The sequence below is a fragment of the Mustela putorius genome, unplaced genomic scaffold (genome assembly GCF_011764305.1).
Source record: "Mustela putorius furo isolate JIRA1106 unplaced genomic scaffold, ASM1176430v1.1 tig00537227_pilon_pilon_pilon, whole genome shotgun sequence".
Classification (NCBI taxonomy): Eukaryota; Metazoa; Chordata; class Mammalia; order Carnivora; family Mustelidae; genus Mustela; species Mustela putorius.
Genome location: NW_025422368.1, coordinates 26066221 through 26093037, shown reverse-complemented (window position 1 = coordinate 26093037; position 26817 = coordinate 26066221). Strand labels below are relative to the sequence as shown.

The 26817-nt window shown below is 38.6% G+C and overlaps 1 protein-coding gene across 2 annotated transcripts in view; it reads left to right on the top strand.

Annotated features, from left to right (window-relative positions):
* Positions 1–26817, top strand: part of TMTC1 (transmembrane O-mannosyltransferase targeting cadherins 1) — a 264007-nt gene that overhangs the window by 74669 nt on the left and 162521 nt on the right. The gene's annotated exons all lie outside the window — the stretch shown is intronic.

The following is a 26817-nucleotide window of genomic DNA, read 5'->3' as shown; positions in this document are numbered from 1 at the left end:
AGCAAATTAATAAGGCACATAGTTCTTAGAAGATACAAATTTTCTTCTGCATTGTTTAGGCCTTAAAAATATTTTGAACAGCCAAGTGTATTCAGAAGTCAATATGAGAGACCCAGAAGGACATTCAGTCAAATTTAGTCATACTTAGTTAGACTTTGTTCCTTTTAAATGATTGCCTCTACTTCTTTTGTTTCCGCATTTTAATGGTAATGAACTGCCACCCTCTATTTTCCTTTGTTTTCAAATAACAGGTCATTAGATACTGCATTATTGTTTCCCTGTATGTAATATGCTTTTCTCTTCTAGATGTGGTTTTTTTTTTGCATTTATATTATATCAGGTTTACTCAGTTTTTTGAATTGTAAATTTATGCCTTTCACAAATTTGGAACTATTTTCATCATTTCTTTAAATATTTTTTTTCTGCTTTTTTCTCTCTCTTCTCTCTTTGGGATTCCAATGATACGTATGTTAGAACATTTGATGTTATTCCATATGGTCATTCAGAGAGTGTTCTTTTTTAATTTTTGTTTCTTTACATTAGATCAGTTCTTTTGATCTGTCTTCCAAGTTTACTGACTCTCTCCAACATGCTGGAACGTTATCAGTGAACTCTTACCTTAGACATATGTTCTTATTTGTAGAATTTCTGTTTAGTGCTTGTATTTTTATTTTGTTTTATTTTTTATTAAGATTTATTTTTTAAGTAATCTCTAGAGCCAACATGGGGCTCAATTCCACAACCCTGAGATCAAGAATTGCTCCACTGACTTTAAGAATATTATAATGATTACTGAATGATTATGTTGCTATCAAGTTGTATGTGAGTATTACAAGATAGTACTGCGTCGTATCTAATAGCATTTAAACCAAAGAACATCATTGTTAACTGTCTTTAAACCATTAGGAATTGTTAAATTTGTTTTATTTTTATTAAGGAACACAAATGTGGCAAACTTTTTACATAAATAGATCTGTTCTGGAGAAAAGATACATTTCAATGGAATGTTCTTTGGTAAACAGAGTGACAGGGTGTTAAACCAAGGCAGAGCCATTCTAGGTGAGTTCCACGGGCCCTGTTCATTTCAGACCTGGTGAATGTCAAGCCATTCTAAGAAAATTCTTCAGGCCAAGGAGGTGGTTCTTGAAACTTTTCCCCCATCTAGGATAGTACTCTTTAAACATTTTGCTCACATAGCCTCTAAATTAACTTTTAAAAACCATGGATTCCCTCTACAGTTAGGTTAGCATCTAAAATTGTTCATTGTAAGTTTTCAGTACTTGTAAAGACCATAATTTCTCATGTATTATATATGTTGAAAAGTTAAAATTGTTATATCCCTGTTTTAAATATGTCCAATGGAATATAAATACTAAGAGTGCTTTTTTACCTACCATAATACATTTTTAAAGTACATCATAACACTTCTCTTTTATTACTTGGAATTTTACATTATTCTTTTCCTATTTCCTATTGCCTAGTTCCATTACATTGGCTTATGGAATCTCATTCTAATGTAATACAATTTTATGGTTTTTATTAATCTTGGTATCTTATTTCCTTGTAATAAAAATCTGCATATAAATTAATATGATTTTTAAATTTCCATGTCCTTAGGGTCTAAGTATTAAATTTTCTTCTCAATTAGTTATGAATATAATGACTATTAATTCACAAATATCAAAATAGTATCTGTTTTAAATAATGTAATAAATAAATGCAGGAAATGCAAAGTATAGTCATTAATGCACAGACTGGAGTCTTAAAAGTCTTGGGTTCAAATCCTAGCTCTAACTTTTATTGCTATATAGTTCCATCTGCCTTGTCTGTCAAATTGGCATTAAGAATAGTATTAATCTAACATGAATGTTATGAAGGTTAAGTGAGTTAGTAGATGTAAAGTGCCTAGGATCATTTCTGGCATATAAGAAATACCACGTGTTTGCTTGATTATTCTGACTATACTTATTAACAATGAAAAGTGAAATTCTGTTAGAAATGCATCTTGGGGTGGCTGGGGGCTCGGTTGGTTAAGCATCCAACTCTTGGTTTCAGCTCAGGTCATGATCTCAGGGTTGTGAAATCAAGCCCTATGCAGGGCTCTGTGCTCCTCGTGGAGTCTGCTAGAGATTCTTTCTCTCCTCTTCCTCTGCCCCCCATCTCCCACTTTTGCATGCACTCTCAAATAAATAAATAAAATCTTTTTTAAAAAAAGAAATGCATCTTAATGAGATGAAGGAATCTTTTAATTATTTGATAGTTAATTTTCTCATTAAATGATGAATATTTTTTATCGATGGCATAAATCTGGGTTCAGCATCACAGCTATCAGTTTTTCATTTATATGCTTAGAATGAGAAAACTTTTTATATAGGTGAGTAGATGACAATAAAAGGGGTCTTTTTATAATAAAACTTCTCAATTCTTTGACTCCTTTTGCATTATGTGCCAAAAAATCACTTACTGATCTTTCATCGAATGCCATTTTAAATGATCTTTCGGTAAATAAAGCTATTAGCTCCGCTTCAATTTTGTTGAAAGCATTCAGTTGGAAGCCACCTCCCTTGAAAGTGGTTTTTCTCCAGTCTGTGTAGTCATTTCTTTTGTAACACCAGTACCAATTTTTTTTTTTTAAAGATTTATTTCTTTATTTGACAGACAGAGATCACAAGCAGGCAGAGAGAGGCAGACAGAGAGAGAGGAGGAAGCAGGCTCTCCGAGGAGCAGAGAGCCCGATGCGGGGCTCAATCCCAGGACCCTGGGATCATGACCCGAGCCGAAAGCAGAGGCTTTAACCCACTGAGCCACCCAGGCGCCCCAGTACCAATATTTTTAATTACATTTTTGTTGGGTGCCCTGAGAGGATTTACCATCCATACAGTGCATTACTATAAAACAGGATGAGGGCATCAGGACTAGTGTGAGAGGGAAGGTGGACACTGAGAACCACGAGTGGCAATCTAGATTGTACTCCTTCTGAAGCAAATCCTTTGTGGGAAGTCTCTGTGTGCCTGGCACAGGTACCCCAGCTCAAAGGTCATGGCTCTTGGGACCATCCCTTTCCTCAGGGCACTCAAAACCAGGAACATAGCATGCCCAGTGTCTGTTGGCCTGAGTTTTCTCTTCTGGACTTTTTTGGTGCGTGAGTGTGGGAGAGAGCACATCAGCTCTGTGGTTTTTAAATTGCTTGACAGATCCACAGGAAGCTCCAGACCCTTTTAGGGGCTCTCGGAGGCCCAAGCTATTCTCATAATAACACAAAGACCTTATTTGTCTTTTTTATTCTGTTGATGTGTACCCTGACAGTGCAGACAATGGTGGGTAAGATCATTGGCCCCTTATCACAAATCCAGACAATAGCTCCAAATTGTGCTACTAGTCTTTGTATGGACGCTGCATGCTTGGAGTTAAAAAAAAAAAAAATCCATTCTTACGTAAGAATGTACTTGATGAAGGGGTGCCTGGGTGGCTCAGTCATTAAGCGTCAGCCTTCATCTCAGGTCATGATCCCAAGGTTCTGGGATTAAACCCTGCATCCGGCTCCCTGCTCAGCGGGAAGCCTGCTTCTCCCTCTCCCACTCCCCGTGCTTGTATTCTCTCTCTCAATGTCTCTGTTTCTCTGTCAAATAAATAAATAATAAAATCTTTTAAAAAAAATGTCCTTGATGAAGCAGTAAAAACTACTTAGTTAAGCCCCAGCAGTTGAATATATCTCTTTTTCATGTACGCTTATCTGCTCTGTATTCACATGATGAAATTGGCAGTAGGCACAAAGCGATTCTACTGCACACCAGAAAACTATGTCTTGAGAAATACTTGTATGATTGTTGGACTGGCAAGCTGTACTAGCCAGTTTGTTTTGTTTTTAATAAAACATCATGTTTGGTAGAAACATTTATTGAAAAACGATGGTTATTCAGACTTAGGGTTTTAATAGGCATTTTTTCCAAATGAGCAATGAGCCCAGCATTACAAGGAGAACAACTGATGGTATTCGTTGCTAATGCTCAAATCCAAGGTTTCCAGCAGAAATTAGAAGTTTGGAAAACTTTTAACTGCCACTGTGAGCTTGACAAAGTTTTTATACCAAAAGACTTTTGATGAGATTGGTAGTGATATTAGCAAAAAGAATTTTCAAAATATTATGTAATGAAATTTGTAAATATTTTGAAAATTTGTATAGTTCAGAGGGCTAATGTTTTCTAAATGACTAATGCATGATGTTACAAAGTCATGCATGGATGTAATAGGGTCCAGAGATCTGAATAAATAGGAATTATATATGATATATATATATGCATATATAATAAATATGTATGTGTATATATGTAAAGAGAGAGATTAATTTTAAGGAAGTGGCTCATGCAGTTGAGGGTTGATGAGTCTGAAACCTGTACAGTCGGATGAGCTGGAAATTCAGGCAATGTTGATGTTTTAGTCCGTAGTACAAAGACTGGAAACTCAAGAAGAATTTCCATGTTGCAGTCCTAAAGCAGAATTCCCTTTTTGTCTGGAGACTTCAGTCTTTTTCTCTTAAGGCCGCCATATTGTGGAGGATAATCTTTTCTCAAGTCTGCTGATTTAAATGTTAATTACACCTGCAGATACCTTCATAGCCACATAGACTGATGTTTGACCAAATAAACTAGACATCTTAGCCTAGCCGCACTGATGCATAAAATTAATCGTCACAGTGGGTAAAAGATTTATTCAACGTTCAAGGTAGGTCTCTGGGTTTCATGTTACAAGTAAGTTTTAAGAAACTACCACTTGTTGAGTGATGTAGTATCAAAGAAGGATATCCATAATTACCTTAAAAATCTTTTCTTTCTTTTTTTTTTTTTTTAAAGCACACTCACCCTTTTCCCAACTGCATCTCAAGGACAGATTTTCTTCCCATACTTCTACCCAAACAGCATACAACAATGGACGAATGTGGAAGGAAAAGCAAGAACTTTTTTTTTTTTTTAAGATTTTATTTATTTGACAGAGAAAGCAAGCAGGGGGAGCAGCAGAGGGAGAGGGAGAAGCAGGCTCCCCGCTGAGCAGGGAGCCCCACTCAGGACTCCATCCCAGGACCCTGGGATCCTGACCTGAGCTGAAGGTAGACACTTAAATGCCTTAGTCACCCAGGTGCCCCGAAATACAGGAATTTCATTTCTGTTCTCTTTTACTGAGTCAATTTGCAAAATTCTTTTTCTCTTTTTTTTTTTTAAATTTTATCTTTTTTAAAAAAATTAACATATAGTGTATTTTTAGCCCCAGGGGTACAGGTCTGTGAGTTGCCAGGTTTACACCTCACAGCACTCACCATAGTGCAAAATTATTTTTCTACTCTTTTCACTTTTTTGTTTTTGAAAATGTAGATTTCTAAGGATAATATATATTTATAGGAAATGGGCTTATTGTTATTTCCAGTGAACAAAACATTATTATTTTTTCTTTCCTTTTAGATCTAACACACACAAAACGCTTTGGTTTGTTTAGTAATTTTTTTTTTTAAGATTTTATTTATTTATTGACACACAGAGAGAACACAAGCAGAGGGAGCAGCACATGGAGGGAGAGGGAGAAGCTGGTTGCCTGTTGAGCAGGGAGCCCGATGCAGGACTGGATCCCAAGACCCTGGAATCAGGACCTGAGCTCAAGGCAGCTGCTGAAACGACTGAGCCACCCAGGCGTCCCTTATTTAGTAATTTTTTTAATGAAAGGAGTCTTTAGACAAGAAAATTGAGAGTTGTTACTTTAATAAAAAAAAGAGGTGATAGCTTGGGAAAATAATAATTCTTACTAAGGCAGCATATGTTAGGAATTAAACAACTTCTTCAGGCGCTAACCTGAGCACCTGAATGTGGTAATGAGGTTCTTCACATGAAAGTTGCTTCCATGACCTTCAGTGGGTGCTGGTGGTGGTTCCATCTGATGTCTGAAATGAACAAGCTGGTTAATTAGGGGTTCTCTTCCAGTGGGGTTTGTTTTTGGGGCAGTCCACGACCTGTTGGAGAGAAGTGACCTCCCACGGAAAGCCTTCCAGACACACGCAGGCTGAAATAGGGCTGTTGTCTAAGGAGCACCTGCACCATGGCCTGCAGCTCTGGAAAGTCCTGCCTCTGGGTCCCCAGTCCGTCCTTCTCACTTCATTATGGCAATGTTAGGAATACCATGCCATGTGCAGTTTACAGCTTCAGTTCAACCAGGGGCACCCGTGTCCTAGTTCAGTGTCCTCCACTTTTTTTTTTTTTTTTAAGATTTTATTTACTTATTTGACTGACAGAGATCACAAGTAGGCAGAGTGGCAGGCAGAGAGAGAGGAGGAAGCCGGCTCCCTGCTGAGCAGAGAGCCTGATGCAGGGCTCCATCCCAGAACCCTGAGATCATGACCTGAGCCAAAGGCAGAGGCTTAACCCACTGAGCCACCCAGGTGCCCCTGTCCTCCACGTTTGACAGTAGAACACAGCAGGCTGATGTAGACAGCAGCAGTGTGTGAAGGCTGAATGCACGTGCTTTCCTCGTAGAAATCCGTTTTACGTTCATCATTCTTTATATTCTTCCCTTCCATATCATCATAGAAAAAGAATCCCTGTGTCAATGCTTTCCCTTCTTACCATGAAAATTATTTGACTTTTATACTTCCTTCTCTAAAAATGATCTTCTAAGGTTTCCAGCGGGTGTTGCCAAGGACGTTCTAGGTCCGGATGCGGGGCGCACGGGAGGCACCCGCAGCAGGTCCTTTCTCGAGTGTCCCTGGAGTAAGAGTGTGGCTCCAGCCCAGGGAGAGCAGCCCTTAGGCTAATCGGCACGCTGCAGGGAGGGGAGCGGCCGGGCAATGCACAAGGACGCTGCTGTGTCCGAGCAGGCCTCGGGGTGCTTCGCAGACCCCGGCCAGGCGGCGCCGGCTGCATCTGGAGTAGCTCGGACTGCAAGCCAGGGAGCTGCATGCAGCTGCCTGATGAAAGAGCATTGTTCGGACGACACAGAAATCGCCTCCAAGCGCTGTGTGTGTGAGAAGAGCTCAGGGAGGCCCATCCCAGGAGCCAGCGAGAGAGGGTGGGCAGCGGGGTAGCTGCCCACACCCCCTGCTCGTCGCTTCTGGGGGTGGGGTTGCGTCACGACGCTGCAGGCGTTTCCGGTGTCTGACGTCGGGACTGGGCACGTGGATGTCGTCCGCTCTTCTCTTGACGGCCGGCATTTCCGGGGACTTTAGCCTTGTGCTGGAGCCGGTCTCTCGTCCGGTTTTCTTCCCTGTCAGGCCGTGGAGCCCTGGAGGCGGCCGCGCTAGAGACCGCCGGGTTCTTCGGTGTGCTCGCTCTCCGCTCTCATCCCACCGCGGCAACGGACCCGGGAAGCTTCGCGCCGCGCGCCGCGCGGTTTGTGGTGCGGAAGACTTGAGGCACCGCCGGCGTTTTAAGACCTGGCAACACAACGGCGCTGTAAGCATTGTGAGCTCGTTTGGGAAGGCAGAGGTGTATCTGGAGACGTGTTGTCCCGTTGTGATTGGCTCCGTTGCTGTCTGGCGCTTGATGTCTGCAAAGGAAAGAAAGGCAGAGAAAGGTTTAGCAAGGCTCAGGGAAGTGTGGAGATGTTGTTTTAGGAGTTCTTTTCCAGCTTTTTCTCTCTTCCTTTTGAAAATCTGTGGCAGGTTTCAGTCCCAGTTTTTCATTTGAATATATTCGTATTTTTAAAAAGTGCGGCATGGAAATGTATCGTTCTTTTTTTTAATCTGGGTCTGATGGGGAAGTATTTTCTCCTTCTTTTGTTTCCTTTTGACTCTCTTGCCTATTTTCTTTCATAAGATGCCAGGCACTGCACTGACGCTCCTTAAAGGGATTCTAGACTGAAGTTTGGAGTTGTGTTGTATGTGTTTCTAACACGGAAAATATCTCGTCTTTAGAATGTATTGCAAACCCAAGTTTTGACAAGTTCCTACCACATGGGTATCCTGGAGCTCCGTTTGGAAATGTGCAATATACTCTCTGTCTTAAGTGGGTATTAATGAGTAAAATACAAGGGACTCCTTATCTTGGGGTCCATGGGCTATAGAGACCCCCATTGCCACTGTATGTAACCTTGGTTTGTTTTCACATTCTCAGAGGGGTTCTGTCATTAAGAACCACCTTTGGTGGTATGAGTGATCTCTGAAGTGGCTTCCAACCACTGTTGGAACCAGTTCCAACCACTCACTGTTTGTTCCCGTGATTTTCAGTATCTTAATCATAACTGGGTTTTCTCTGTGCCTTTCATATGCATTTGTTTAGTAAACAAAGTGCATTAAGTTTTTGGTAGCTTTCTCACTTTAATTTTTCATTTTTTAGCTATATGCATTCACTCACTCATTTATATACTCATTTATTTAAAAAGATTTTTTTTATTTATTTATTTATTTGACAGACAGAGATCACAAGTAGGCAGAGAGGCAGGTAGAGAGAGAGGAGGAAGCAGCCTTCCTGCTGAGCCGAGAGTCCAACTTGGGGCTCGATCCCAGGACCACGGGACCATGACCTGAGCTGAAGGCAGAGGCTCTAACCCACTGAGCCACCCAGGTGCCCCTACTCACTCATTTATTTTTTAAGTCCTTAATGTGTAGACACTGTGTTAGGTCATGTCACATCATTACAGTCATTCTGGAGTCCTGTGCCTTTCCATTTTAACCACGATCACATTTTATGATTGTGTACTTGTGTGATGTCTCTTTCAGGAGACTGAAAGCTGTAGGAGCCCAGGGTCTGGGTGTTTTTCTTTCTCATGTATCCCACAGTGCTGGGCACACTGCCTGGCAGATAAAAGGATCTGGGACAATATTTCCTGAATTAAGACATTTTTATGTCTCCTCAGAGTGCCCAGTATCTTAACAGGAGTTAATTTCCTATTGTTGTGAATAACTAATGTCCAGGAAGTTGAGTACTTGACTTGGTTTTGTGTGCCATGGAGAGAGAAACAAAAAATACCGTGAGATACCCAGTCTCAGAGCATGTACATAATGCAGTAGAGGAGGCGAGACAACCCTATCTGAAACCCTTTGTTTCCTTTTTTTTTTTTTTTAGATTTTATTTATTCGAGGGAGAGAGAGCACAAGCAGGGGGAGCAGTAGAGGCAAAAGGACAAGCTGCTTCCTTGCTGAACAGGGAGCCTGATGCTGTGCTCCATTCCGGGACCCTGGGATCATGACCTGAGCCAAAGGCAGACATTTAACTAACTGAGCCACCCAGGTGCCCCTGAAACCTCTTGTTTCTAAGTGCTATGGGAGGTTAATAGAGAAAGGGAGTGAGAGCAGACCAGGAAGGTTTGTCAGTGGGGATGAGACTAGGGGAAGATCTGGGGAATGGGAGAATTGCAGAGAGAACACTTCAAGTCCCGCTGAAGAACAGGATTGGCAAGAAAGGTGGGGACAGCTACATAGTGTAGAGGCCAGCCCAAGGGTCACATTAGAGTCTGCAGAGTTTCCTAGTTGGAGAGCTCTCTTCCATCACCTCCCTTAAAATCAGGGCTTGAATGAAGAAGTACTAGTGGCTCCTGACATTATGTGTTAGGGAAAGGGTATTCAAAAAGGAGAAAGGGAAATGCTGGGAGTAATTTGAATGCTTAGCCCTCTGAACCTTGGCCTTATATAGCACAGGATGCCTGGAGCTGGAGAGCAGAGGAGTGTGAGATGCTACACACACACACACCAGGCAAGATTCTGAAAGAAACTGTATGCAGTAGCTAAGCAAGCCCTTTTCTTAAAGGAAATGCATAATATATGTCAGCTAAGCTATACTCATGCTTCAGGGAGGTTTTGAGATCCAAAATGGTAGAAGGGATCCAAGGAGGGGACATTACCAGCCTTCCACATGGGTTTGGGTGGGCTGCACCTGAGGAGGATTCTGAAGCATGGTTCCAAAACCAAGACCATCTCTAACATATTCCCAAGTCATCTCTCAGTATCCAGAAAACAAAACGATGATTCTGTAGAGAGTTAATATTCTGCAGAGTTATTGTTGGTTACTGGGTCTGTGTTCCCATAGGATCCAAGGCCTCCAGGCCAAACCACTTCTCTTCTTTACTGCTGCCTTTTCCTGCTATCATTCTAATTCCCCCGTTTCACATACAAAGTAATATATTTTTTCAATGGCTGTGTTTAATCCTCTCTACTGTTCTTCTCTTTTTTGCCAGCTGATTTTTGGGACACAAACATATACTCATGAGTCATCATTAACAAAATGGTGTTATAGAAAGAGAAATCTCAGCACAAAAAGTAAAGTTTACCAGAAATACCTACGGAATGTCCTTGACAGAATGCGTAGCAAACTCCAGGGAATGGATTCTAGCCATACAGTATGAGATGAATTATTTTTATGGCTGTCTGTTCCCAGTGGTTTAAGATTCTTGGAGCAAATGTTCCAGGTAAAAGCATCTGCTCCCAACTCTATTAAAAGTACTTCTAGAATCACGTCTTCACATCCCACATTTCAATGAGGAAGCCAGAATGTAGCTAGAAGTAATTACTTCAGACTACATCTTGTGCTCATGGTGCTACCTCATTAGCACTGTGGCTCATTCACAAGCCAAGATCTACTTCTCATTACTTCAGAGCAGAGATCAAATAACTGTGCAGTGGTTGGGCATGGTTCTGAAATGCAATTCCTTTATGTTTCAGCATATAGGAAATAGAAGTATCACTTTTGCTCTTGTCTCTGCCTTTAACATTTCTGGCTGTTCAAGTCCTTGCGATTGGGGAAATGCATGCCTTTCTCCCCTTCTAAACTTTTCTCTTTCTGCAGGGCCCCAGGTCAGAGTTTACCCTTCCCAGGAAGCTGTCCCTCTGTGGCCCACCACATCTTTCTCTGAATGCCGGTGGTGGTGGTGTTTGGCCACCTCTCCTGACAGTGTGTGTTTTGATAAAATTCTGTTCTTCTCTTTGAGCTAACATCTCTAGTAGATTGATTTTATTTCTGGGAAATATAGAGAGAACTGTAGGAAATACATCTGTGGCCCTAGTAGATAGAATCAGTGATGAGCTAAGAAATGAATTATAATAAGAATTACAGTTTTCCTTTATATAGCTTTTTATAGCTTCTGTGGTGCATCCTTTTTGGGGAGGGGGGGAGGTCCAGAGCAGACATTTATTGGGAATGAGAAAGCTTCAATAAGCTAAGACCTAGAACATGTGATTCTCTGGGATCAATATGTATATACATCCTGACATTTGTCTAGAACAGATTGGACCTAGCAACCAGTGACCAGAAGAGGAATCTTTTGAGCTTGACCAGTGGATCGACTGTAGACTCTGAAGATTTATGGAAACGGTGGTAATAAAGTGTGACTTCTCTTCTCCCGCAGCGCCCTCTCCAGTTCAGTGCTCCCATCCGTGTTTGGCCTCTATTCCAAACTCTCTGTGCTCATTACTTCCTGAGGCTGCCCATTCCTCTGGAGTGAGACTTGTCTGACCCTTCTTCCACTGGTATCCTGCAGATACTTGCAGTCTCCATTTTCATCTCCTAAATAATTTCTTGCCCGGTATAAACACCTTTCCATTCTTTAGCTTCTTTTCATATGCCATAGTTTATTTCTTGTTATTGTGGTTGCTCTTTCTCAGATATGCCATAATTAATTAACATGTCTAAGAAAGTGGGATACCCAGAATTGTATTCTACTCCAAGAGAAGAATTTGCACTTTGGTTTCTTATGGACTAGAGTTTTGTTCATGCGGTGGTAGGGGAGGAAAAATAATTTTTCCTCTACCCTTTGAGTTCTTGGCTGAGACCCCTATAATAAAAGTTGGATAAACAAGAGAAAAACATACAGAAGTTTATTAACATGTATACATCAGGTATTTTGGGGAATATCTAGGAAAATATGAATAACTCCAAACTTTGAAAGTTTAGATGAAAGAGTGTAGAAATGTATTATAATATTCATTAGATTTCTAATTCAAAGATGGAGAAATCAGGGGTTTTGAGTTCTAGTCACATTCAGAAGTGAGGTTTAAAAAGCTGATGGCCATCTCCATTTATTCTCATTTTGAAAACATTTGTCCCGCTCTGCTTCCCCGTGAAAGCAGTAGAACTTCATACTTACAGAAACTACAGTGACTCAGATCTAGAGATGTGTGACTGGTCACTCCTTCCCCTGAACAAATTAATACATATACAAAAGATTGAGATGATCGTGCCTATGATACTGAAGGCTATGGCAAAATGTCAAGATAAAGAGGAAAATTTGGGGGTGCCTGGGTGGCTCAGTGGTTTAAAACCTCTGCTTTCAGCTCAGGTCATGATCCCAGGGTCCTGGGATCGAGCCCCACATCGGGCTCTCTGCTCTGCGTAAGGCCTCTTTCCTCCTCTCTCTCCCTGCCTGCCTCTCTTGCCTACTCGTGACCTCTGTCAAATAATCTTAAAAAAAAAAAAAAAAAGGAAAATTTGTTTTTGTATTGCTTTGTAGTTAATTAAAATACATTATTCTCATCCAAGGTATATTCAAGTATACCTCCTCTGGAAAAAACACCATTGGAAAAAGTTAGAGACCATAGAAAATATCTGTTTTTAATCAAAAGAAAAATTATGAAAAAATCTAAAAGCATGGGAGGGAATATACAGCTGGCTCATGTTTTAGTGAATTATATTTATTTTGGTCATGGAAAAAGTTGCTTCCTATTTTCCCATTAGTCTGTAGTCAACCCCATCCACAAAATCTATTTCTAGAATTTAAGTTGAAGGCATAAGTTAAAAGAAAAAAGTAACTATCTTTCAATCAAAAAGTAAATCAGTAAAAGTTGCAAAACTGCTTTATTTTAATATGGACATTGTGAAGCGCTTTAAAATACTTTAAAATTAATCTTTAGATTATATAGGGTAGTGAGTTTAGTGGTGGCTCCCCAAAAGATATGTCCTTGTTCCAATCCTTAGAACTTGTGAATGTGACTTTGTTTGGAAAAGGGCCCTTGCAGGTGTAATGAAATTAAGGATCTTGAGATGAAAGTATCCTGAATTACCTATGTGGACCCCAAACCGAATGATGAGTGCCATTATAAAAGACAGAGAAAGAAAGGTGATGTGACATTGGAGTGGGAGAGCTTAGAGTGATATGGTCACAAGCCAAGGAAAGGAATGCTGAGAGCCCCCAGAAATTGGAAGAGACAAGAAAAGATTCACCCCAAGAGTCCTGGAGGAGTGTAGCCCTGCCAACACCTTGATTTTAGTCTTGTGGCCTCTAGAAATGTGATTTCTGTGGTTTTGAGCCAGCAACTTTGTTATAGCAGCCACAGGACACTAATACACGTAGGGTTCAACCAATTCATTGAGCAGCGTATTACATGTTAGTTGTGCTGCAAGTCATTGAGGAAATCATTTCTGTCTATAAGAGCCTTACACAAGTGTGAGTCAGATATGGGTGGACCTTTACAGTGCTGTGTGAAAAGATTTATTACAAAGTTATATAGACACATATGAATAAGGGGAACATGGAAAGAATACCAGTGTTTTTCTGAAAAATGCCAAAGTTAGGTCAGCTTCAGGCAATGCTTGGCTTGTAAATGAAAGCATTTTTTTTAAAATAAGCTATTTTTAATACTTCTATTAACAATATTAAAAGGATGTAATCAATAACCTAAAGGCTTGAATGTGATGAATTTTTAAGCTAGAGTATACTTCATGAAGGGAACGTTTCAGTATGTTCTTTAAATACTAAGAGAAACAAAGTACAACATCCAACATGCTATGACTCTTCCTGGGCTTTTTAACACCTCTGTCAACCTAAGCTGTCAGATTTTCTTTCATGAAAATATATCTCTAATTTTACAATGGAATCCACTGAATAGATACTTGTCATTCTGATATTTATCACTACTATAAAAAATGACAGAGTATTTTAAGCTTTATGGAGGCATAATTTACATGCTGTAAAATTTGGTTATTTTAAGTGTGCAACATAATGCTTTGTAATAAATTTAATGAGTTGTGCAAACATTACTACAATCCAGTTTTAGAACATTTCCACCACCCCCAAAGACCCCTTGTGATTATTTGCAATCAATTCTTACCCCCAGTCACAATTTCAGACAACTCATCTCTTTTCTGTCTCCATCATCTAGCCGTTTCTACACATTTCATGTAAATCTGATAATTAAATATTCTTTTGTATCAGATTTCTTTAACTTAGCAGAATGTTTTTGAGGTTTATCCATGTTACAACATATATCATTATTTCACTTGTGTTCTTGCCAAATAGTATTTATAAATGTTTTCATTTTGTTTATAAATGTTTTGTTGATCCAGTCACCAATCACTGGACATTTGGATGCTTTTATTCAGGGCCATTATGAATAATCGTGCTATATACATTTGCCTACAAATATTTGTGTGGACATATGTTTTTAGTGTTTGGAAGAGTGGATAAATACCTAAGAGGGAAATTGCTCGGTTGTATGGTAAGTTTCATGTTGTCATTATTAAAACACTTTTCCAAATTGACTGTGCCAGTACTCATTTCCCACCAGTAATGTGTGAAGTTTCTAGTTATTCTATATCTTCATGAATATTTCTTATTGTGTATCTTTTTAATGATAGCCTTCCTGGTGGATGCAAACTGGTATCTCATTTTGACTAATGACTAATGGTGTTGACTGTGACCTTTGAAACCATTTAGGTGGACTTTGGCTCTTCAGTCCTGTCTTTGGTCTTCCAAGACTCATGTATTTTTCTTTTCTTTCTTTTTTTTTTTTTCTTTAATCAAGAAGCACATAGAACACACAATAGGAAGAGCAGAAGGTTATAAGGAGAGCTGAGTACAAAAATGAAATAAAGAAGATGGTGAGGGAAAGTTATGAGAATAAAGTAGATGCATGATTATGGGAAAGAGAGAAGGAAGAGCTTATTAAAAAAAGTTGCATTGGGAGAAGGAGGGTGGGGTTATGGACATTGGGGAGGGTATGTGCTTTGGTGAGTGCTGTGAAGTGTGTAAACCTGGCGATTCACAGACCTGTACCCCTGGGGATAAAAATATATGTTTACAAAAAATAAAAAATTTAAAAAAAAATTGCATTGCTGGGAGAGTCAAATCATATCATAATAATATCAGTAAAGACTAAAAAAGACATGAGTACATTAAGAACATTGGTAACAATTTGAACATTTTCTGTCCAGAGTAATGGCAATGTATACTGAGGTCATTAATTTAGGTCAGAATGTGCTCATGAACTGAAAGTACTTTTGAGTTATTATCCATTACACTTGTCTAGTCTCTGCAGAAAGAGCACATTTTCAACTACTCATAGCTTCTTTCTTTGATTTATTATGTTCTTCTGGTAGGGCTTTTCCTTTAGTGATCAGCTACCTTCTGGACACAGCATCAGGCACTCTGTGGTCACTAGTGTCCATCTGAGCTTCATAGTGTTGACTTTGGATGATTCCAAATTTCATGTCCTTTCTTCCTAATTACATACTTTTGTATGTGCAGCACACACTCTTTTGTTCTTTGCTCTGCGTTCTTCATCACAGACCTAAGTAGACCATTTTGAGAGAGTTGGTTTTTTTATTTTTGGGTTCGTGAGTTGTTAACATATAACTTTAACACATAACCATACTATGTCATGAAGCATTCTGAGACATTTCCCCTGTGAATGCTAGTACCTGAACCATTGAGAATTACTTGTCTCCTCAGTTTTGACTTCAGGTGTTGGTCAGTTGAACAATCGTGGTGGTAAAGAATCCAAAACAGTTTTTTTAAAAAATATTTTATTGTTTTATTTTTTAGTTAATTTCTGTACCCAGTGTGGGGCTTGAACTTACAGTTCCAAAATCAAGAGCCTCATGCTCCACTGACTGAGCCAGCTAGGCTCCCCCACAACAGTTTTTATGTTATACCAGTTATTTTAATCCTGGTCTCCAGGGTTAGCATAAAGATCTTTCCAAATGTAGTAAAATAAAATGTATATTCAAATTTGAAAGACTGTTTAAAAAAAAACCTCAAATAGGAAAATACACATACTTTTTAGAGTTTAATTGCTTATCACCAAATTCACATATGTGTGTATATGAGCTGTGAAGATCAAGTACTATGACCAGAGTTTTAATAAATAGATCAGAGCTTACGTATTTAAATGAGTGTTATATACTTTGAAATGAATGATCTTTAGCTATAAACTTCTTCCATCCATTTTACAATTTCTCAGTCTTATTTTGGGATTTCCATCAGTGCCAGTTTATGAACCAAATTAAAAAAAAACTGATCTCATTACTTTATTGTCACACTTCATATATAAGATGCAAAAGCAATATGCTTTAGTAATTGAGATTTAAATAAATTGAGTTTCCTATCTCATATATTGCCTGGTGCTGGGCTTAGCCTGTTTTGAGAGAGAACACATTTCCTTCATCTTGTCTCATCAGAAAGCAGAATGTTTAAAACAAAGGATGTGCTGATTGCAGCACTCGTTTCCTCCGAACCCATTACTCTTGTCCCTGGAATTTAGTACCAAGCCCTTTTACCACCTATTACTTTAAAAAAAAAAAAAAATTCTCTAAGAGGCTGTGAGATGAATCGCATTTGCATTGTGATGATAGTCACTCAGGCACATTGTCTTATGGGAGGGATTTATTTCCAGAGATATCCATTAGGCTAGGAGACAGTGACAAAATAGGAAAAGTAGGACAAGTGAGAGGGCAGCTGTCTGCAGCCAAGAAGAGAGATCTCACCAGGCATTAACCTTGCCAGACCCCCATCGAGGACTTTTTGCCTCTGGTACTGTAAGCAAATCACTCTGTGTTGTTTAAACCACCCGGTCTGTGTGTACTATTCGTCATGGCAACTCTAGCTAAGATACAAGGGCGTTCTTTTCCGTAACTATAGTGTAGTGATCAAAATCAGCAAATTAATATTGAAACAATACTATCTTTTGACCTACAAACCTAATCCGATTTGTACCATTTGTCCTAATCATATATTTTACGTTAAAAGAAATGTCCGATCATGTGTTGCTTTAGTGAGTGTTTTTCTTGAATGCCATGCATGTCTCCTCTCCTCTCATCTGGCACAGGTGATCAGTCTTTCCTTCTCGTGGTGATGTTGAGAATTTTTATAAGTATAGAACTGCTTACTCTGTAAAGTGTTCCTCAATTTGGGGCTGCTGTTTTCTCATAATTAGATTCAGATTATGTATTTTTGTCAGGAATACAACAGAAAGGATGTTGTATTCTCAAAGAGACACATGGTGTCAGTTTGTTCCATGACCCATCATGTAAACTTTGAACATTTGATTAAGGTGGTACCTGTCAGGGTTCTCTACTGCGAAGCCACTCTTCCTCCCGTTTTGTAATTAATAGATTGTGGGGATATACTCTGAGACTGCAAATCTCATTCCACCCACTGGTTTTAGAATTGACTAATGTTTTCTTGCTTGATTCACTTACTACTGTTATGGTTGCTAAACGGCGATTTCCTTATTCTGTCATTGCTCGTGTATGTATTTTGGTTTTCTGTTGTTGGGAAGAGATTTCTTTTCTCCCTTGTTTGTGTATTTATATATTAACAAAATAGACTCATATACATTAAAATATGCTGTGACTCATTTTAATTCTGGTCACACCACATAAATTTTTCAAATTTGGTGAAAATATATTCATTTATTTCATGTGTAAGACATAAAAAAGAAAACATCAGTAAGTTTATATGGAGATAAGATAGTCATAGCTGGTTTGGATTTTGTGGATGATGAAAGGGAGAAATTGAAGACAATTTTCTGACCTCCCTCTAGGTTGGGTATAAGAGAGAATGAGAAAAGGAGATTTGGAGAAGAACGGGAAAGGTTAAATTGCGAAAATTCAGGGGGAGGTGTTTCCATGTGGGAAATTGATGCTTGGGGATGGTGTTTGGTGGAGATGTGCATTGGAGCACCTGTGCCAGAGCGGGCTTCTCGTGGTTCAGAGTCCATTTTGGGTATCTTTACCCCCTTCATCTTCAGGGCCATCACATGGGTAGCTTGAAATCAGCCATGGAAGGAGTATTTCTACCACAGAAATCAGCAAATGATAACAAATCAATCTTTCCCTCTACTTTGCTTTGTTTCCCTACAGACCCAGTTTACCAGCATTCCACTATTTGAGTGGCATTGGCATGTGTGTGCCAGTTAAAATCCTGAAAGTGAATGAGATCATTAAATGATTAGTGTTTAACATGAGAATAAGAAACGATAATTAAGAATGGCATATTTGGGGGGTTAGAAGAAGAAAAGCCACAGAAGAGCTTCAGAAAGAAAGTAGAAATGTTTATTTAAGAGGAACTAGAGGTGAAGGTTTTTTCCAAGACTCCCAGATAGCAGAGATTTTCAGGACAAGTTTAATGAGCAATACAATGTGTGGCCAAGATGTCCAGTAAAATAAAGACTAAATGTGGTTACGGTATCAGATTGTTTGATAAACTTAGTAGAAGTTCTAATTTAGTGACTTGAGCAGATGCTGGATTGAATTTAGTTAAAATTCAATAGCTGTTGAGTGTTGGATGGGTAGGAATGGATCTTTCAGAGCAGAGAAAAGTGAACATCTCGGGATCACCTTATTTTAATAATTTTACTGTATAACATAGGCTACTATCTTAGACCATGAAGAACATGAGGTACAAGAGTGGTTGTGTACCTTATGTGGGTATTCTAGCCTACTTGGCTTATAAAGGAGGGAACCCATTTTGAAAGTGAGTTTGTTTGATTTTAATTTTGGTATTGTGATTCCCATTAATTTTGTCAAAGAATATAGCATAACACTTAAAAAGAAATTTCAGTAAAAAATTGTGTTCGTTTGGGGTGCCTGGGTGGCTCAGTGGGTTAAGCCTCTGCCTTCAGCTCAGGTCATGATCCCAGGGTCCTGGGATTGAGCCCCACATTGGGCTCTCTGCTCAGCAGGGAGCCTGCTTACCACCCCCCCCCACCACATCTCTCTCTGCGTGCATCTCTGCCTACTTGTGATCTGTCAAATAAATAAAATCTTTTAAAAACGTTGTATTCGTATACTTAGCTTCTCAGTAAAATTTCTGGCTAGAGTGCATACTAGACTTTTTTATCTTTTCTAGTTGACAGGTTTTCAATAGACAATAATGTTTCTTAACTAATTTGTTCTTTTAAAATCAGTGGTCAGTTTTTTAATTTTTTTCTTTAGAACCATAGGTATTACACAATGGGATTTTGTTCCATTGCTTTCTTTTTAGAAGCTGATGTTTAATTTAGGCAGCAAAGCAAAAAAGGAATCTTTAAGCACAGAAATTCTCATGTATTGCATTTACTGTTTATTGGATGTCATATACTTCATATAGTTTTCTCTCTTTATAATAAATTTGGAAACAAGGGATTCTATACCCTTGCATATGAACAAAGAATCATGTGAAAAATTACATAACAGTAAAGAGAGCAATTTTAAATTCTGGGAGGTAGATTATTTATACTATGCCTGGGAATTTGTTTTCCACACCTTTGTGCCAGCGATAGGTTTGCTAGTTCATTTATTTTGCTGCTGCTGAATGATGTATTTGATACCTAGTTAGGAAAATCTTTTCTTAGAGGTGAACTGCATTTCATTTACAATGTCCGTGAATGCAATTTAGGTATAGAAGTAAAAATGTGTTTTGGAAAGATAGAATCTTATCCTATGCCCAATTACTCTTTTTAGAAAAAGTAGTTCCTTAGGTTGGCAGTAGATCCTCTTTGTTACAGAGATTTTTGTTTGTAACAGAAAGGAAAAAAAATTCTTAGAGTTTTATTTAAATAGAGCATGACATATCTGAACAACAAGGGATATGTTAGCATGTTTTCTTTGTAACTATTAAGTTGGAAAAATTCTTTGTGTTCACTAGAACCAGTCATTTGCAATAACAGTGTTAGGAAATAATGACAATACCCCACTGTGTGTGTGTGTGTGTGTGTGTGTGTACCTCACGGATTGATACCTTTTCCTCTAGGCCAATAGAATAGTAGCCAAAAAGTGTCCTGTCCTGAATCCTCTGAGTGAACTGTAAAAATAGCCTGAGAACGCATATCAAACCCATGAACCCCTCTAGCCTGCATTTTTAAAGTGTACTGGGAGAAATAGCTTGTCTCCAAAGACAGTATTGTCTCCTTTTATTTGCCTCATTGAGACTGGTCTACCTTCCTCTTTCCCCCATTTAGATTTCCACCAATCACCCAAGGGCAGGTGGTAGGAGATATTGATGTTTATTTGGCTCTAAAATCAACAAAATTTATCTGAAGTGACATCCTCTGATGAATTTAGTTAATGAATTCAATATAATTCAAGTGAATTAAATTATGCATAGCTAATATAATCTTAAAATAGTAATTATCCTTTTTGGGAAATTTGCAATTTGTGTGTCCCATTCCTCGTGCTAAGTGTTTTCATTGTATTTTCTCACTTAATCCTCACTATAACCGATAGTTCATAGGGTGGAAGTAACAGAGTCAATATTCAAATCCAGGTCTACCTGACTCTAGAACCAGAGATACTATACCAAGGTGTGATTGGCGTAGCTTCAGAAGGGTGAGAAATGAGGTAAAATAAATAAATAAATAAAAATTTCCCAGTGACCTTACTTGGTATTTCTTAGGTAATGAATCAGATGTGACTTAGTGCAAAGCAGTTTAATACTGATTTAGGATTGAAAAGAAAGAGAAGGCAATCTTTTTGTTGTTATAATTATCATCTTTCGATGTGATGTGTTTAGTTAAAGAGATAAACTATGTATATTTCCTCTGCTATGAGAGTATCTGCAATTATTTACTCTTCGTTTTACTCAAGCTGTTAGGCGTTCACAAACATTTGAGGTTCAAGTTTTCTTTTTAGCCTCCTTTTTCTTTAACTGGTCATTAAGAGCTGCTCTTTACCCAGGGAAAGAGTAAAAATGGAAAATTGACTGGGTGTTTATTTTTTGTCCTCTCTTTTCCACCAACACTGTTTTTGTTTTCCCATTCTAAGTGATAAGAACGAAAATTATTTTCAGTTTATCTATAGACTGCCCTATTAGTAAAAACATCTCAACTGTTTAATAATTAGGAGAGGCTGCTTCCAAGCTTAGCTTCTTTCAGGTATGTTTTTATTTCCCTTCTTGTACTGGGCTTGCTGCTTTCTTTGAACTTTTGAATTTTCTAAAAGAGAAAATTATACAGTTACATTTAGCAGCATTTTCAGAAACACTCTGGCAAGAGAGACTGTGATTTAGTGTTTATTTATGTTACACACAATTTGTGTTTTATATATATATATGTGTGTGTGTACATATATATGTGTATATATATACACGTATATATATGTATATATATATAAATATATGTATATATATATAAATTTTTAGCCATTGAGGTCTATGGAGGGTTTGGGTGAGTATAATTTAAGGTCACATGTTTGAGGTTTTCTTTTAAATTACTTCTCTCTGGTTTAGAAGGACAGTGTTTATCCCCATTTTACACATCTTCTCTCTTCTAGTTTTTGGGATCTTATATTAAGTTTCTGGATGCTTTTTGGGAAGAGTGATGTAAATAAGTTTGACTTAGCTTCTTTATGGTCAAAGTTTCCATTGATTTCAGTTGTAAAACCTCTGAACTTTGAAGCCCTTTAGGCAACTGAATCCCAAACCTGGTATATTAAAGGAAGGAAGCCAGAAGTTTTGGTAATTCAGATGCTGACATGACTACAGTAACCAAATCCAGCCAATATGGTATATAGTCCTTTTCAAAATAAGGTAACTGCAAATGCTGAATCTATGAGTTGTTGGAGATGTGTGTGTGTGTGTGTGTGTGTGTGTGTATATTCAGTCATCTTTTATTGGATGTTAATTCTCAGGATACAAAAAGATTCTGGGGTTCCAGGTAAAGGTCATGGTCAGGAATGCAGGCCGCCTTTCCTGGTACTTGTATAGCCACTCAATTGAGTTCCTTGCGAGAACAGTAGTATTTCAAAAGCATGTGTGCTGCTAGTGCTGTAGAAATCCCAGCAATGCTCCCTTTTCTCACATTGACATTCTTGTTGTAACAGTGGCAGTGACCTCAAGAATGTTCAAGCAATGCCTTTTTTGGGGGTATATCCCCTATTAGTATCCAACTTGGCAGCTCTCCTATTTTGACTCCATGAGCAACTTCTCTTTCATGGGGTATAACCAACACCATTGTGGGTGTCTGCTCGGCCAGCTACATGAGCATCTATGAGTTTTTAATACCTGTTCATGCTTTGAGCTTAATGTTCTTAAGTGATAAGGCAGCATTCCACAGGCAGCAAGACATGGGTTTTTGGATTAAATTAGCTTGACTTTTAAAAACCTTTCAAATATATTTTAAATACTTTGCAATTCACAGGAAGATGCTACTATAGCACAGAGAGGTCCTCTTCTCCCTCTGCTAACTTCTCTGGAAGGATTACTTTGTGTGTAACTCAGCTATAGCATCACACCCAGGAAACTGATATTGGTAGGATGTGGTATATAGTTCTAAGTAGTCTTCATCATACCTGTAGATTCATACAAGTACCATTACAATCAAGATGCCAAATTATTCAGTCAAGAACGATGTCTCTTCTGCTGCCTCTTTGTAGTTAATACCTGCTCTTTACTCTGCCACCAGCCCTAAATGCTGGCAACCATTAATCTGTTTTCCATTTCTAATTTTTTTTATTTCAGGAATGTTGTATTAATGGAATCATGCAGTATGTAGCCTTTTTGAGATTGACACTTTTTTTCCTTGAGCATAGTGTCTTTGAAACCCACATTAAGTTGTATATATCAGTATTTTTTTTTTTTAAGATTTTATTTATTTATTTGACAGAGATCACAAGTAGGCAGAGAGGCAGGCAGAGAGAGAGGAGGAAGCAGGCTCTCTGCTGAGCAGAGAGCCCGATGTGGGGCTCGATCCTAGGACTGGGATCATGACCTGAGCTGAAGGCAGAGGCTTTAACCCACTGAACCACCCAGGTGCCCCAGTTTATTCTTTTTTTATTGCTGTGTAGTATTATACCCTATGGACTTACCATATGGCTGTACCACAGTTTTTAAACTTCACCCCTTGAGGGATATTTGTTTTGTTTTTTTTTTGTTTTTTTTTTTTTGTCTCTTTGTTCTCAGTTTGAGGCTATATCTGTAATAAAATTTAATAATTTATTTTAAAAAGGTATTGTAATAAAGCTATGAACAATCATGTATAGGTTTTATGTGGCCATAAATTTTTATATCTTTGGTATAAATGCCCATGAGTATAGTTGCTGGATCATTTGCTAAGTGTATATTTTTAAAGAAACTGCCAAACTATTTTGTAGACTGGCATATAACATTATATGCCCTCCAGCAACATGGGACAGATCCAGTTTCTCTGGATTCTTCTTATCCTTTGGTATGGTTACTGTTTTTAATTTTAGCTCTTCTTATAAATATATAGTATGATCTCATTGTGATCTTAGTTTCTTTTTCCTAATGGTTAGTGACATTGAACATCTTTTCATAAGTTTATTGGCCATATAGATAGATAGATAGATACACACACACACACATTCTATAATGTAATGTCATTTCATATTCTATGTTCATTTTTCTAATTGTTTTGTTTTAACTGTTAAGTTTTGAGAGTTCTTAATATATTATAGGTACTAGTCCTTTTTCATATGACTATCCCAGTTTAAAAAAAATATATTACGGAAAATTCCAAACATGTACAAAGTTAGGTAAAACAGTATAATGAACCCTCACATAATTTCAACAATTATTAGTCCCTTCTCTACACTCAAGTTGTTGTGAATTTCCAGATGTCATATCATTTCATGTATACATATTTCAGTAAGACTCTAAAATATAAGGATTCTTTGGGGGCACCTGGTTGACTCCATTGATTGAGCATCTGCCTTTGGCTCAGGTCATGGTCTCTGGGTCCTGGGATTGAGCCCTCTGTCTTTTCGGGCTCCCTGCTCAGGTGGGAGTCAGCTTCTTCCTCTCCCTCTGCCCCTACCCGCTGGCCCCTACCCCACTCTCCTGGCTTTGCTTGTGTACTCTCCCCCCCCCTTTTATTTATTTATAAATATTATATATGATTTATTTATTATTATTTTTAAATGTATTTATAAATAAAATCTTTTAAAAATTACAAAATACAAAGACTCTTCTCTTAAACACAACCATAATAACACTGTCACATCTAAAAGAACACTAATTCTGGGGCACCTGAGTGGCTCAGTGGGTTAAAGCCTCTGCTTTCAGCTCAGGTCATGATCCCGGGTCCTGGGTTCGAGCCCTGCATCAGGCTCTCTGCTCAGTGGGGAGCCAGCTTCCTCTCCTCTTTGCCTGCCTGTCTGCCTACTTGTGATCTCTGTCAAATAAATAAATAAAATCTTAAAAAAAAAAAAAGAACGCTAATTCTTAAAATCATCAAACTGCTAATTAGTCATTACATTACATATAAGTAATGCCTGCCTATACATTGCAGTGGTTCATGTGCCTCAAAAGCCCCTGTTAATCTATAGATTCTCCCTTCCAGTGCTGCTCTTTTTGTTTTTATTTTGTATTTGTCTGAGATAAAAACAGCCAGGCAATAAAGCTATGGAAGCAGATTTCATTTAGTAACTACTAATGGAAGGGAAACAGCTGAACTCCATTCCAGTTTGTAGCTAGGTAACTGGGTGTTTTAAAGGAACAGTGGATGGTAGGAAGGGACAGTGGAGATGCAAATGAAACATTACAAAGGGGTCAGTGTAAACGGGATCAGGCTAGGCTGTCTGCTAGCTGGCAGTTACTCAAGTGAGGATTTTCACCCCCTACAGAGAGTGGTGAGACAGAGGCCCCATCTTCCTGATGGTAATGTATCAAGAAATGTTTTTCAGATCCTTGAGAAAGACACTCCTGGATTGTAGGAGATATATACACATCTCCAAAGGACTGAGGAAAGATTCACAGTTACAAGCCCTTTTTATTAGATGTTCTAAGAAAGGGAGATCAGGAACTTATCTTAAGATGGTGGCTAGAACAAATATTCAGTCCTTTGAGAACTCTGAACTTTTAGATGGAGGAGCTCAAAAGGGGGTTGGGTCATTCTAGGAACTAGGTGGTAGGCTGCTAGAAGCTGAGTTAGTTGGGTCAGGCATCAGTGCAGGCTGGAATTCAGTGTGGTGCTGAGAATTTTTTGCAGTTCTTACTTTTGCCTTTTTTTGTTTTTATTTTTTTTTCTTTTCATCCTGCCTTTTGCTGATTGCATCTCCATGATGTCAAGTGATGCATTCTTCTATCCACTGTATTTACTGTAACTTGATAGTTGTATTTAAAAGTTTGATCACTTTCATGTTTTAATTTTGGGTAAGAATACTTCATAGATGGTTAAAAGTAAAGAATTCTGGATGTTTTTCTTTTCGTGATGTGAGATGCTGTTAGTCTTGACCCATTATTTTGGTAGGGATTGAGAATTTGTGCTACTCTATCAGTCTCTTCTTCATTTATTTGCTAGAGTATCAAGAGAAGCATTTTTCCAAGAAATATTTGGTTGCCCTGAGGATATAGTTTATATAGGCAATGCAGGACAAACACTTGATTCTTTCACTATTTGCCAGTTTTATTGTTGATGTTCAAATGTCCATTTTGGCCAGTAGAAGCTTTCTTCAAGTTGGCCCTAAGGCCTTTGATGTAACTTCAGTTGTCTTCTTTATTATTCTGGATATTCCATGTTCATCTTATTCATTTTCTATACCAGACCTGGAAACAGCCATTTCACCAAGAGCTTTTGGTTCCTTTTATTGGGGGATGATTTTCAGGACCAAAATTAAGGCATTTGTGGTGCTCACTACTACTGGAAAACTCACTGTGTCACCAGGCCTTTTCAGTGGTGAGTCTAGGAAAATCAGTTATCTTTAAACTATATGAAAATAGGTAGTGAGTTCATTCTGATACTTCGAACTGAACTCAAATGGTTTGCCATTTGGGGTGCATCAAATTAAACACAACTCAAGGAAATGTTAAAAGCAAAGAACTTTTTATTATTGTTACAAGTAAGGAAACAGGGAAATAACTCAAAGTAATGCAAGCTGGCTGGGTCCAGGGAGAAGATGATCTTTGGCTCTGGGCAGAAGAGAAGTCAAACTTGAATCAAGAAGTGGGGGCAGAATTTATTGAAGACACAGAGAGCAGATAGAGAAAGAACATCTGGGAAAGGAAAGGAGAGGAGAGTAAGTCTCAACTTTGCTTGGGGTCTGGAGTTTTACTGAGGATTGTGGTCCAGTACACATATCTTCTTAGGCATCCTAGAAAAAAGGCAAGTTCAAGTAACCTCTAAAAGTCACTTGTGCCCTGGAGCCTGAGGTTTTGGTGAGTCAGTGGTCTTGGAAAACATTCATGATGATCCTGGCTGGTCACTCCATAGGTGTTAAATATTGTGCTGGAAGACTCCAAAGAAATCATTAATTCTTTGACCTTTCCAAGGAAGACCTACATTATTTGGTGCTATAGGATGTGTGTGAGGCAGGGGTGTAGGTCCTAGCAAGAAAAGGAGCAAAACAAACAAACAAACAAACAAAAAAACAGTTTTTTTGTAGGTGCCTTTTAGTTTCCCTGCCTTAAAAACACTGTCTCCCTACGGGGTTAGTACAGGAAACTTTTATTCAGTGTATTAGGGGATGGGAGCAGAGAGCTTGCATAAACACTTTCATTCAATGTCAGCATGCTAGTGCATACATCTGTGTTCCGAAAAAATGGCAGACGACTCCACCCATAGGAGGAGGATCTTCATTTTATAATGAGCTAAAGGTAGTAACCTTAGGACAACTCAGGAGGGCTCCTGCCCAGGTACTCAGCTTGAATCCTGCTCAAGATGGGCTCCTGTAAGTCGTGCTTAGGTGAAAACTCTGCCGGGGC